Raw genomic sequence first — 14,333 nt, forward strand, 5'->3', positions numbered from 1 at the left:
CATTCAAAAGCTTGAGATGATCTCTTGTTTGAGCTGATTTCATCAACATGTCATTAATGTAGATTTTCATGGTTTTCCCCAAATATTCTTGAAATATTTTAGTCACCAATCTTTAATACGCAGCTCCATCATTTATTAGACCATAAGGCATGACTTTATAATAATAAATTCCTCGGTCTGTAATAAAAGACATTTTCTCCTCATCCTCGGGGTCTATTTTAATCTGATTATATCCATAATAAACATCTAAAAACTTAAAAGCTCATGTCCAGTAGTAGAATCACTTAGTTGATCTATATGTAGTAAAGAAACTGAATCTTTCGAACATGCTTTATTTAGATCAATATATTCTACACATACTCGCCATTTAACATTTTTCTTAGGTACTATAACAGTATTTGCTGACCAGTCAGGTTATTTTACCTCATGAATTGAACCAATTTTCAAGAGTTTACTTACCTCTTCTTGAATTACCTGATTTTTTAAATCTCCTTGCTTTCTCTTCTTTTATTTCATCGGTGGGTTTAATGGATATTAATTTAATTTATGAGTCATTAACTCCGGTGGAATTCCTATCATATCTAAGTGCAACTAGGAAAAATAATCAGCATTAGTACGTAAAAATTCAATTAACTTACTTTTCAACTCCGGGCTTAAGTTTATCCCAATATAAAGTTTTCTCTCGGGTCGGTGAGTGAATAAGATTACAGCCACGAGCTCTTCTATAGTTGTTTTGATAGTTTTATTCTCTTCTGGTTCCTGGATCACATCAAGTCTTAGAGTCATGTCTGTTTTGTCTCCCCTATCTAACATTGAGGTAGAGAGCATATTTTCCTCATCTAGACAGTGTAATTGTTATTTTTCTTCTCCATCTTTGGTTGTTCCACTTGCTACAGTCACTGTATTGGTTTCTCGTGATGCTCGTTAATTTCCCCTGATTTTATGAATTCCTATAGCAACGGAAATTTGATAACCTAATGTAGAGTTGTTACTACATCCATATAATGGATCTATGGCCTCCCTAAAATCATGTTGTAATCCATGCCTGCATCTACCACTTGAAATTCGGTATCTTTCACTACTCATTCGGCAAATGTGGACAATGTGATTTCTCCTTTTGTTATGATACTTGAATTGTCGAACCCAGGACTGAGCCTTAGGTATTACACGATTAATTGCTTGAATTTCGTTGACCACTTGTAGTAATATAATATTCATTGAGCTACCTGGATCAATCAATACCCATTTGACATTAGTACCATGAACAAGTAAAGAAATTACTAGTGCATCATTGTGAGGGATAAACAAGCCATCTGCATCATCATCGCCGAATGTTATGCTCTCTCCCTCTAAGACTTGGTGAATTCACTTCCCACGAGTCACTAATATTTTAGTTGTTCTTTTTGTTGTTGTATGCATTACTCCATTAACCTCATCACCCCCGGTTATTACGTTCACTGTCCTCTTTGATGATGGGGGCTTTGGTGGCTCTTCCTTATTCTTCATATAGGACTGCTTACTTTCCTCACTAAATAATTCAGTGAGATAACCTTTTTTTAATAAATAATCAACCTTTGCTTGTAGGATCCTGCAATCTACCATTACGTGCCCGTGATTACTATGAAATTCACACAAAAAGTCCTGGTTTCTTTTGCTAGAATTTAATCTCATTTCTTTGGACCGTACCTTATCGCCCATGCCACTTAAAACTGCTACTAATTCGGAAGTACTCATGCTGAAGTTGTAATCACCTATTTTTATCGAGAATTTTGGTTGTTGTTCCTTGTCATATCCTGTTCCTTTTCGAATCAAGAAGAGGAACATGCTTCTATCTACTGTGATCTTTGATCAAACCATGCCTATTCCGATTTCGGCATAAGATCTTGCCTTGCTGGTCCCATGTAAGGCTCGTACCTATATTTTTCAGTCCTTCATTCTGCTTTTGATTGGCTAGATTTGAACATATCCTCCACCTTTGGTTGGGATACAGTATCTTCTTCTATTTGAAGTTTTGTGTTGTACATATTATAAACATCATTCCAAGTAGTCGCTGGGAACTCTCACAAACTCTCCTTCAATCTTCTCATGGCTTCTGAGCTTCTCTCATTCAGGTTGCTCGCAAATGCTATAGCTGCCAAATTATCAGGTACGCGAGGTAACAATATCCTTTCTCGCTAGAAGCGATCCACGAATTTTCTAAGCAATTATGTACTTCTTGTTTTACCTTGAAGATATCTTCCATTTTTTTTTCTACTTTTTGAGATCCCGATTATTCTTTAATAAATGAATCTGCTATCTCAGCAAAGAGTCAATTGAATGTTTAGGTAAAAGATAATACCACGTTAGTCCACCATTTGTAAGGGTTTCACCAATACTGATTCAATTTCCTACTAGGTCAAGTCATTTCCTTTGACTCTTGTGGTAACTACGGTAATATGATCTCATGGTCGGAAATCTCGTCGTACCTAGGAATATCGTGCATCTTAAACTTTTTTGATATCGTTAATGGTGTTGCATTTGATTTTTATGGTTGTTATGAATATTTGTCTATATTCACTCCTTTGATTATGGGTGGTACTCCCGATATTTGCTTATTTTGTTCCTTGAGTTATTTCTCCATGGTTAGAACAAGATTTGTAAATTAGAATTAATTGGTGTAGATGAACCACCTGCTCCAGAACTATTTGAAATTTCTCCGCTTCCAAAGTTTTCAATCCCTAAATTGGGATTTTCCACAATTCTATTAACTAGTGGCGGAGCCTGGATAACACTTGGTAATCCCCCTGTCAAAGCACGTAAAGTGTCACCGATTTGTAGTACATTATTTCAAGTCATCTTGTAAACTTGATTGTTCTTCATTTTTTTGCCTAGCATTATGGTTAGCAGATCTGATTGGTGAGTTTTCTCGTGAACATTGTGGAGAATGTGTGGGTGAGTTGCGCAGCGCAGATCCTCCTAGTCCATCCCCTTGTTGAGTAATTTAATCAGTTTTTGACATAATTGTTGCTAAAGACAGTATTTAAATATAAAGTGAAAAGATTATTGGATTGCCCGGCAACGTACCAATTTGTTTAACCAAAAAATAGTTTTTGTAGTTAAAGCAGATAAAAAAATAATTTGGGTTTCTAATAAAAAATTTTACTTCACTTTTCCTAATACAAAAGAATAACGATAATGGAAAATAAGACTGAGAGAATAAGGAAATATACTGTCACAACCCAAAATCCACTAGTCGTGCATGTCACGACCCTAGTGAGCGTAGTAAACTGTAAATTATGGATCGGGCTGCACGCCTCAGCGGTTACTATGATTTCTATTATTATGAGACACTAATGAGCCGAGTGCTGAGAGTGAGTACTAAGTGACGAGGGTTGAGTCACGAGTGACTGAGAGGCAGCCCGAGGAGCCTTATTCTAAGTAATTCCTTGCCCGAGAGGCCCGTTTATGACGATTTTACTAATTTCACTCTTCTTTTAAACAAGCCTCTATTGGAAATATTGCTAAGTATATGATTTCAAGTGTTTTAAACTGAAAATGTTGATTTATGACAAAATTGGTTTTTAAACTGTAACATTGATCCGATATTCTGTTGAGTATTCAATTATATGTTTTATTCGAATTGCTCGTCACTGCTTTCAGTCCTTATTTACATTAGTTACTTATAGAGTTGGCGTACTCACGTTACTCCCTGCACCTTCTATGCAGATCCCGGTGCCCGAGTGGCAGAGTGAGGGTCCTCGGCTGATTCAAAGGTTGCCAGAGATTTCAAGGTAGCTCATGGCGTCTGCAGCCTTGTTATCTCCTTCTTATCTTGTTCTTTTTCCGCATTTTGTTAGACATTCGTTGTATCAGACAGTCAGTTAGGTAGTAGAGGCTCAAGACTCGTGACACCAGATATTTGGGGCTGTGTTGTCTTATGTTTTTTTATTGGATTTCGCATTATTTTAGCTGTTTTAAACACTTCTTATGAAAATCGGTATTTAACCCTATGTTGGAAAAATAGTTTTATGAAAAAAATTCGATGTGATTGAAGTTTGGGTTGGCTTGCCTAGTAATGTGATAGGCGCCATCACAATCGGGTATTTGGGGTCGTGACAAGTTGGTATCAAAGCCTAGGTTACATAGGTCTTGCGATTCATGAACCGGTTTAGTAGAGTCTCGCGGATCGGTACGGAGACGTCTGTATTTATCCTTGAGGGGATGCAGAACCTTTAGGAAATTCTTCATACTCTTGAAATTCTTGTTGTGCAAACTTGTTGATCCGAATACTAAACTTCTGTTATTCCATTCTCTCACAGATGGTGAGGACACGTGCTACCAGGCAGGGTGGATGACCACCAATTCCACCAGTTGGGGCCACCAAAGGCCGAGGACATGGTCGAGGCCGTGGTAAGGGCAGAGCAGCTAGGGCAGCACCTGCAGATCCACCAGCTGCCTCAGTTTAGGATCGGGTCCCGGTTGTAGATGTTACAGCAGCACCAGCTCAGGCACCAGCTGTGCCCATTATGATTCCACCTTCAGGAGGCTTTAGCTCAGATCTTATCAGTGTGTACCGGTTTGGCTCAGGCGGTTTCAATTACTACGGTCGTAGCTACTTCTCAGGCTGGGGGAGGTACCCAGACTCCCGTTGCTCGCATACCTGAGCAGGCTGTGCAGGGACTCCAGACACTGGGGGCACCTCCAGCCCAGCCGTTTGCACCAGCTCAGGAGTTTGTAGTTCCAATTATGTCGGACGACGAGTAGTGTCGACTTGAGAGGTTTGGTAGACTCCAGCCTCAGACTTTTAGCGGTGCAAAAGGCAAGGATGCCCGGGGTTTCTTAGATAAGTGCCAGAGGATGCTTCATACAGTGGGGATCCTAGAGACCAGTGGTGTAGCTTTTACCACCTTTCAATTTTTCGAGGCTGCCTTCACTTGGTGGGAGGCATATGAGAGGCGTAGGCCTGTTGGTGTAGATCCCCTTACTTGGCAGCAGTTCTCTGTTCTCTTTCTAGAGAAGTATGTGCCACAGTCTCGCCAAGAGGAGTTGTGCAGGTAGTTTGAGCAATTGCGTCAGGGAGAGATAACTATGACGCAGTATGAGATGCGGTTCTCCAAGTTAGCCCGTCATGTAGTTTGGTTGGTTCCTACAGATCGAGAGAGGATTATGAGGTTTGTTGATGGTCTCACATACCAGCTTCGGATTCTCATGACTAGGGAGAGGGTGACAGGTGCTACTTTCAAGGAGGTTGTTGACATCGCATGTGAGATTGAGTCGGTTCGCCGCCAGGAGCGAGAGGAGAGGGAGGCCAAGAGGCCTTGGGGATCTGGTAGCTTTAATGGTGCTCCTTCGAGGGGTCAGTTCTAGAAGGGCAGAGGTCGCCTATTCAAACAGGCTCATTCAGCTTGCCCAGGGTATCGTGGGGCATCATCGGGTCATGGTTCCCTCAGTTCTCATCAGGGCCACTCATCACTCAGTGCCCTCCCAGCCCAGAGTTTGTCCTGTGCTCCATCAGGTCCTTCTACTGGTCACTCCAGTGCCTGGGGTTCCCTTCAGTCCCCTTCAGTCCCCATCTCCAGCACCGCGGAGTTGTTATGCGTGTTGAGAGTTTGGGCATATGAGGAGGCAGTGTCCTCGTCTTCATGATGGTCAGTCTCAGCAGAGGGATCAACCCTCGACTTCTTCTCCAGTTGCTTCACTACCTGCCCAGCCAGCTAGGGGTGGAGTCAATCACCCAGGGGTTGCCGTAGAGGGGGAGGTCGGTCGGGTGGTGGTCAGGCCCGTTTCTATGCTCTTCCGGGTAGATCAGATGCTACTACCTCAGATGCCATGATTTTAGATATTGTTTCAGTCTGCCACAGATATGCCTCTGTATTATTTGACCCATGTTCCACCTTTTCTTATGTGTCATCATACTTTGCCTGTTATCTGGATACGCCCCGGGAGTCTTTTGTTTCACCTGTTCATGTATCTACTCCAGTTGGCGATACTGTTGTGGTAGACCGTGTGTACCAGTCATGCGTGGTGACTATTGGGGGTTTGGAGACCCGAGTGGATCTTTTATTATTGTGTATGGTGGATTTCGATATCATTTTAGGCATGGACTGGTTATCTCCGATTCGTGCTATTCTGGACTGTCATGCCAAGACAATCACATTGGCTATACCGGGTGTGCCACAGATCAAGTGGCGAGGTGTGAGTGATCATGTTCCCAGTAGAGTGATCTCATTCTTGAAACCCCAGCGTATGGTTGGGAAGGGATATCTTTCGTATCTTGCCTCAGCAGCGTGTTCCCGGTATTTTTTTTTGGGCTGACCAATGCCCCAGCAGCGTTTATGCATTTGATGAACAGTGTGTTCTGGCCTTATCTTGACTCGTTTGTCATAGTCTTCATTGATGATATTCTGGTGTATTCGTGTAGTCAGGAGGAACACGCAGAGCATTTGAGAGTTGTGTTGCAGAGATTGAGTGAGGAGAAGCTTTATGCAAAATTCTCCAAGTGTGAGTTTTGGCTCAATTCAGTGGCTTTCTTGGGACAAGTGGTGTCCAGTGAGGGTATTCAGGTTGATCCGAAGAAGATAGAGGTGGTACAGATTTGGCCCAGACCGTCCTCAGCCACAGAGATTCGCAGCTTTCTTGGTTTGGCAGGTTATTATCGCCGTTTTGTTCAGGGATTCTCATCTATCGCATCGCCCTTGACCAAGTTGACTTAGAAGGGTGCTTCATTTGTATGGTCGGACGAGTGTGAGGAGAGCTTTCAGGAGCTCAAGACAGCTTTGACCACAACTCCAGTGTTAGTTTTACCATCAGTTTCAGGTTCATATACCGTATATTGTGATGCATCGAGAGTTGGTATTGGTTGTGTTTTGATGTAGGAGGGTAGAGTTATTGGTTATGCTTCTCGTCAGTTGAAGCCCCATGAGAAGAACTACACGGTTCATGACTTGGAGTTGGCTACCATAGTGTGTACGTTGAAGATTTGGAGACATTACTTGTATGGTGTCTCTTGTGAGATGTTTACTGATCATCATAGCCTCCAGCACTTGTTCAAACAGAAGGATCTTAATTTGAGGCAGCAGAGGTGGTTGGAGTTGCTTAAGGATTATGATATCACTATATTGTACCATCCGGTAAAGGCCAATGTGGTGGCCTATGCTTTGAGCCGAAAGACGATGAGTATGGGGAGTTTGGCATATATTCCAGTTGGGGAGAGACCTCTTGTAGTTGAGGTGTAGGCCTTGGCCAATCGGTTCGTGAGATTAGATGTTTCGGAGCCTAGTCGAGTATTAGCTTGTGTGGTTTCTCGATCTTCCTTATACGATTGCATCAGAGAGCACTAGTATGATGGTCCGCATTTGCTTGTCCTTTAGGACAGAGTTCAGCATGATGATGCCAGAGATGTGACCATTGGTGATGATGGCGTGTTGAGGATGCGGGGCCGGATTTGTGTGCCCAATATGGATAGGCTTCGGGAGTTGATTTTGGAGGGGGCCCATAGTTCGCGGTATTCCATTCATTCGGGTGTCGCGAAGATGTATCAGGATTTGAGGTAGCACTATTGGTGGAGAAGAATGAAGAAAGATATTGTGGGATTTGTAGCTCGGTGTCCCAATTGTCAGCAGGTGAACTATGAGCATCAGAGACCAGGTGGCTTGCTTCAGCAGATGGTTATTCCTGAGTGGAAGTGGGAGAGGATCACTATAGACTCTGTAGTTGAACTTCCACAGACTTTGAAGAAGTTAGATGCTATTTGGGTGATCGTGGATCAGCTGACCAAGTCTGCGCACTTCATTCTGGTGTGTACTACCTATTCTTCAGAGCGGTTGGCAGGGATCTATATCCGAGAGATTGTCCGTTTGCATGGTGTCCAAGTTTCCATCATTTCAGATAGGGGCACTCAGTTTACCTCATAGTTTTGGAGGTCTGTGCAGCGAGAGTTGGGTACAAAGGTTGAGTTGAGCACAGCTTTTCACCCTCAGACGGATAGGCAGTTTGAGCGTACTATTCAGATATTGGAGGACATGTTGCGTGCTTGTGTCATTGATTTCGGAGGGTTATGGGATCAGTTTCTACTGCTTGCAGAGTTTGCTTACAACAACAGCTACCAGTCGAGTATTCGGATGGCTCTATATGAGGCTTTGTATGGGAGGCGGTGTAAATCTCCAATTGGTTGGTTTGAGCCCGGTGAGGCTAGGCTATTGGGGATAGATTTTGTACAGGATGCTTTGGAGAAAGTGAAGGTGATTCAGGAGAGGCTTTGTACAGCGCAGTCGAGGCAAAAGAGCTATGCTGATAGGAAGGTTCGAGATGTGTCCTACATGGTTGGAGAGAAGGTTCTATTGAAGGTTTCACCCATGAAGGGTGTTATGAGGTTTGGGAAGAAAGGGAAATTGAGTCCTCGATTCATTAGACCTTTTGAGGTGCTTCGGAGGATTAGGGAGGTGGCTTATGAGCTTGCTTTGCCACCCAGCTTGTCGAGTGTGCATCCGGTATTTCATGTTTCCATGCTCCGGAAATACATTGGGGATCCGTCTCATGTTTTGGATTTCAGCACGGTTCAGTTGGATGATGATTTGACTTATGATGTGGAGCCAGTAGCTATTTTGGGTCGTCAGGTTCGAAAGTTGAGGTCAAAGGATATAGCTTCAGTGAAAGTGCAATGGAGAGGTCGGCCCGTGGAGGAGGCTAATTGGGAGACCGAGCGGGAGATGCAGAGCAGAGATCCTCACCTATTTGAGGCTTCAGGTATGTTTCTTGACTCATTCGAGGACGAACATTTGTTTAAGTTGGGGAGGATGTGACGACCTGGCCAGTCGTCTCATGAGTTACCGCTCCGTTTCCCCTATTTCTGCTTCTTTATGCTTTGTTTATCCGTTTTACGTGGTATCGGGTTGGTCGAATCGAATTCAGAAAGGATTTGGTAAGGTTTGAGACACTTAGTCTCTTTAAGGAAGCTTAAGTTGGAAAAGTCAACCGGATGTTGACTTATGTGTTAGAGGGCTCGGAAGTGAATTCTAAGGGTTCGGTTAGCTTCGGGAGGTGATTTGTGACTTAGGAGTGTGATCGGAATGGGTTTTGGAGGTTCGGAGTAGGTTTAGACTTGAATTGGCGAAGTTGAGATTTTGGCGATTTCTAGTTGGTAGGCGAGATTTTGATATATGGGTCAGAATGGAATTCCGAGAGTTGCATTAGTTCCGTTGGGTCATTTGGGATGTGTGTGCAAATTTTCAGGTCATTCAGACGTGGTTTGGTCTGGTTTTGATCAAAAGCGGAAATTGGAAGATTTTAGAAAGTTTGACTTGAATCCGATGTGTTTTGGGTGAATTGATGTTGTTTGAAGTGATTTGATGATCGGAAAAAGTTTGGATCAGGTATTAGGATATGTTTGTGCTTTTGGTTGAGGTCTCGGGGCCCTCGGGGTGATTTCGGATGGTTAACAGAGAAGTTGGATTTTTGTTGCAGCTGCTGAATTTGCTGCTTCTGATATTTTCGCACATGTGGATTGGGGACCGCAGGTGCGGCGCCACACGTGCGGGAGAGGAACCACAGAAGCGGATTTTGAGGATTTTCCAGGAACCACAGATGCGGTGTGGGACTGCACCTACGGAGTCGCAGGTGCAGAAGGCTGAGCGCAGAAGTGGCTGTGGGCTTTTAAGTGAAGGACCGCAGAAGCGGTGGTTTTGGCCGCATATGCAGTACCGCAGAGGCAGATAAAGGATCACAACTGCGAAAATCCCTGGCCAGAAGGTATATATTGTCTTCTTCGCGAAATTTTGCCAAGTTCATTATTTTTGAAGACGGGAAAGGGGCTAAGGCATAGGATTTCAAGAGGAATCAAAGGATATCAGTTGGGTAAGTTCCCTAAGCTTAATTACTTGGGTTTAAGATCATTTTTCCATTGTTTAATCATGGTTTTAGTGGAGATTAAGGAAGAAAAATTGGGGATTAGGGCTTGAGATTAAGAGACCTTTAAATGGGGATTTGAGGGGTCATTTGGACTCCGATTTCAGTGTTCTTGATATGTTCGTGAGAGAATAAGGATTCCGTTGATGTAAAAATTATCGAATTCCTAGACGTGGGACAGGGGGTCGGGTTTTGGTAATTTCAGGGTTCTTGGTATTATTTGATTGTTTTCACTTGGGCTTCGTTCCCTTGGAATATTTTGACGTCCTCGTTCTGATTTTGGTTAGATTCGACGCGAGTGGAGGCCGATTCTAGGGGCAAAGACGTCGCAGAGTAGTATTTTCACCGATTTAAGGTAAGTAACCATTGTAAATCTGGAAATGAAGGTACAAACCCCGGTATTTGACTTGTTTTGATAAATGCGGTGACGCACATGCTAGGTGACGAGCGTGTGGGCGTGCACCGGTAGGGATTGAGCCTTGGTCCGTCCCGTAGCAACTATTAAGCCGCGTATTTGATTTGGAAATATTATATTATTCCGTATTTTGGATATTTATACTGTATTATGAGTTGTATGCCATGTTTGGGGCCTTGTGCCGACCTGTAGAAACCCTTAGGGGTGTTTTGACTATTTTTCCGCGCTTTACTTGCTAAAAACATATCCTCAGTCATGTTTTACCTGTTTAAATGTTTAAAACTGGTTTTATCTTTCCACTTCTAATTGTGAGGACTATTTGGGCTGAGTTCCCTAATTTCTATTGTCGTGCCCGAGAGGCTGTGAGGTTAATGACTAAGAGAGGTTGAGAACCTAATAGTGAGGATATGATATGTATACATTATGGATCGGGCTGCACGCCGCAGCGATACTTATATGGATCGGGCTGCATGCCGTAGCGATATATATATATATATTGGATTAGGCTGCGCACCACAACGATATGACGTTTGGGCTGTAGGAGCTCCTCTGGAGTTTGCACACCCCCAGTGAGCGTAGTAAACTGTAAATTATGGATCGGGCTGCACGCCTCAGCGGTTACTATGATTTCTATTATTATGAGACACTAATGAGCCGAGTGCTGAGAGTGAGTACTAAGTGACGAGGGTTGAGTCACGAGTGACTGAGAGGCAGCCCGAGGAGCCTTATTCTAAGTAATTCCTTGCCCGAGAGGCCCGTTTATGACGATTTTACTAATTTCACTCTTCTTTTAAACAAGCCTCTATTGGAAATATTGCTAAGTATATGATTTCAAGTGTTTTAAACTGAAAATGTTGATTTATGACAAAATTGGTTTTTAAACTGTAACATTGATCCGATATTCTGTTGAGTATTCAATTATATGTTTTATTCGAATTGCTCGTCACTGCTTTCAGTCCTTATTTACTTTAGTTACTTATAGAGTTGGCGTACTCACGTTACTCCCTGCACCTTCTATGCAGATCCCGGTGCCCGAGTGGCAGAGTGAGGGTCCTCGGCTGATTCAAAGGTTGCCAGAGATTTCAAGGTAGCTCATGGCGTCTGCAGCCTTGTTATCTCCTTCTTATCTTGTTCTTTTTCCGCATTTTGTTAGACATTCGTTGTATCAGACAGTCAGTTAGGTAGTAGAGGCTCAAGACTCGTGACACCAGATATTTGGGGTTGTGTTGTCTTATGTTTTTTTATTGGATTACGCATTATCTTAGCTATTTTAAACACTTCTTATGAAAACCGATATTTAATCCTATGTTGGAAAAATGGTTTTATGAAAGAAATTCGATGTGATTGATGGTTTGGATTGGCTTGCCTAGTAATGTGATAGGCTCCATCACGACCGGGTATTTGGGGTCGTGACATGGCATCTAACCTAACCCGCTAGGTAAGCCAAACAATAATTACACAATTCCAATGAAGATAAATAAGAACTCACTAAGTGAAATAACTGAACTTTTTTACATTAGCCCAATGATTGGTAGTACAAATCACGAGCTACTAAAACTAGATTTATAAAGCTGGTATGAAATAATACATATATTTGGAATATACACAAATAGGATTTAAAACGAAAAACTACCAAGGAGAGGTGAAAGCTATGCCGGCAGGCAGGTACATCTTCAATGCCAGCTCCCACCATATACAGCAGCATCAGTTCCAAGATCTGCACGCAAGGTGCAGAACTGTAGTATGAGTATAACTGACCCCATGTACTCAATAAGTAACAAACCTAACCTCGGGTTGAAAGTAGTGACGAGCTCGGAAGATGATCAGAGTTCAACACCAATAGACAATAACAATTCATAACAATACAGCGAAGACATTAAAGTATATAATTTAAGAGATATTATGCTCAGCTCGTTCACAGTTACGGAAAAGTAGATATGTTTTTCAAGTACAACAGTCCAAGTCCAAATCTTACCACTAAAATTCAATATATATGAGTTTATCAAAAGAACTGTGTTTTTCAAATAGCAGAAAAGACTTTTCATTTACCAACTAGCATGAGGAAAGTACATCTCTATGCCTACATGTCAATATACATATCATGTCATCAAATGCCATATATCGCTTGGCATAAGAAAAATACATCTTCATGCCTACATGTCAAATATACAAATCAAGTCATCAGATGTCATATTACCGTCTAGCATGAGGAAACAACATATTTATGCCTACATGTCAAAAATACACATCAACTCAATATCATTACAGTGAAACCATCAAGAACAACCACACTTAGCACGCTCGCGGTTCCTGGCACAAAGCCCTCACTATCACACATAACACTTAGCACTATACGGGTACCTGGCATAAATGCCCGTCACCAAAGCACGTATATATAACATTGTGCATGCGCCCACTGCTGCCATACCAGACTCTGGAGAGGCGGATCCTACCCAAGTGCTAATCATCATCACGTAGCCCAATCGTTGGACCTAGGGCACGCGTAGCCTCAAAATCAGTAACATTTTGCCAAATGTGGGCCTTGGCTTACGCTCTACCTCAATATCAATATAATCGTGGCGCCTTGCAACCCGATCCAACATAGCTCTATGACTCACATCAGTCATCAATCCGCTCAAGTCTCCATATGCCAACATCTCATAGAAAACATAATCTAATTATATAACACGGAATACCACAATATGCCCCAAATACAGCTCAAACTCGTGTCACGTACAAGGACACCAATAAAATGTGAGACGGCATATCAAAATTGCACCTAGACATAGAGATAACATGCCGATGTGACTATTATGACTTAACAATATGACTATGGCTAAGATAAATAGATCAAAATGGCAAAGATAACCCTATCATAACTCAAACAATTAAGCAGATAACTTAGACATGATTTCTAGCATGAAAAATAACCCACGTAGTCGTACGAATGGAGAAAACATGATATCAATAAAGCATGATAGCAAAACAAGGCATATAATAGTTTAAAGACTACCTGGATCACGAATACCTCGGCGCGCGCACACACATCCTTCACCTAGCACGTGCGCCACCCATAACACATCTCAAATATCTTAGGTATCAGGGATAAATACCCTCAATTCCAATTTTAGAAATGTTACTTACCTCGAACAAGCCAAATCAAATATCGAGCAAGCCAAACAATAGTGCGAATCAACCTCCGAACTGCTCGAAACTAGGGAAAAGCAACTCAAAAACATCAAATAATGCCATAGGAAACAAACCAAGCCATAAAGGTCGGATCTTTAATCCAAACTATAAGTCAACCAAAAGGTCAGCCCGATCGCACCCCAAAACCCGACAAAACTTACAAATTCTGAGAACCCATTCAAATAAAAGTCCAATCATACCAATTTCACTCAAATATGACTCCGAGTCGTTGTTCAAAGTCCAATTATTCATTTTAGGAAAGTTTTGGCAAAAACTCCCAATTTCTCTTTTAGAATCATCAATCAAATGCCAAAATCGAAGATAAAATCACGTAATATAATCAATACCGAGTCAAAAATACTTACCCAAAATCCATGTGGTGAAAATCCCCTCCAAAATCGCCCAAATCCGAGCTCTATAACACAAAATGTGATAAAATGAGCTCAAAGTACGAAATAGAGTACTTATATGCACTACCCAGTGGGACCCTATGCGATCGTGGTTCCATCCTCGCAATCGCGATGCACAAAATCAAAATGCCACAATTTACACTATGCATTCACGAAACTTCCGTTGCGAATGCGATGAACAAACCTGCCAGACCTTCGCGAACATAGACAAACCTACGCGAACGTGAAAAAGAACCTATCATAACTACCCAGCCTAGCTTAATGTTACGTGGACGCGTAGTCCCAGAGGCGAACACGAAGAAGACCAGATCCTAACACTACATGTCGTGGCTTCGTCTTCGCAATCACGAAGAAGAAATGAAGCATCAAAAACCAATGGAAACCATCAATAACTAACATGGCCCAAAAAGGTCTGAAACCCGTTCGAAACTCACCCG

This window comes from Nicotiana tabacum, chromosome 3, assembly GCF_000715075.1.
Source record: "Nicotiana tabacum cultivar K326 chromosome 3, ASM71507v2, whole genome shotgun sequence".
NCBI classification, from domain to species: domain Eukaryota; kingdom Viridiplantae; phylum Streptophyta; class Magnoliopsida; order Solanales; family Solanaceae; genus Nicotiana; species Nicotiana tabacum.